The following is an 863-nucleotide window of genomic DNA, read 5'->3' on the forward strand; positions in this document are numbered from 1 at the left end:
CCCTCCCACAAGTGCTCCCATGTTTCCACCCCACTCCCACACAGCCTGCATTTCCTTTCCTCCTCTCCCTCCCAATACCTCCCTTCCCTCACCTCATTCCCCAATCTAAATCTAGCCACCCTTGTCCATCTCCCTTCCCTCCAACCCTTCCTTAGATACTCCGGCACCCCCTCCCCCTTTATCCATTCATACCACCTATTATATTTCGTTACTCTAATTTTTCCCATCTCTTTCCACCTTCTGTAATTCTCTATCCCTCTCCCATAACTCATCCCATATCCTCTCCCCCTCCAACTCCCCCCTTTGCAAACTCTCCAACTCCATTTCCCTGTCCTCAATAAATTGCCCTCTTTCCCCCATCCATCCTTCTACTCCCCCCCCTTCTACCCTATCAACTCATCCCGATATAACCGCGCCAACTCCCCTCCCCTACTTCCCTTTAATCTCTCTTCAAATGCCCACGCTCTTTTTCCCGCCCTCACCCTTAGCTTCTCCCTTTGCAATTCCTCCCTTACCAAGTACCCCGGCGTCCCTCTCTCTACCCCTAACACTCACTTTAAATACCTCTCCTGCAGTCTCTCCACAGCCTCCCTCTCCTTCCAATTACAAATCTCCGTCCCATAACTCAACATTGCCCAAATCAACTTATCAAAAAGCCATACCCTCCTCTTAAAATCTTTCCCAAACCTTCTTTTTCCTATCCCCCACACCTGCCCCATCATTGCCACCGCCTTCGCTACTCTTTCCTTCACATGTTTCTCTTGCCCCCCATTCCTCTGCATCGTATAACCCAAATATTTAAATTTCTTCACTTCCTCTATTTTTTTCCCCTTCCATCTCCAACTCACCTTACTGCTTCTCCC

At 49.1% G+C, this 863-nt stretch overlaps 1 protein-coding gene across 1 annotated transcript in view; it reads left to right on the plus strand.

The window, feature by feature from the left end:
* LOC108759380 (uncharacterized) overlaps nucleotides 1–863 on the plus strand; it is a 38029-nt gene that overhangs the window by 27275 nt on the left and 9891 nt on the right. The gene's annotated exons all lie outside the window — the stretch shown is intronic.

Source organism: Trachymyrmex cornetzi, unplaced genomic scaffold (assembly GCF_001594075.2).
Source record: "Trachymyrmex cornetzi isolate Tcor2-1 unplaced genomic scaffold, Tcor1.1 scaffold182, whole genome shotgun sequence".
NCBI classification, from domain to species: Eukaryota; Metazoa; Arthropoda; class Insecta; order Hymenoptera; family Formicidae; genus Trachymyrmex; species Trachymyrmex cornetzi.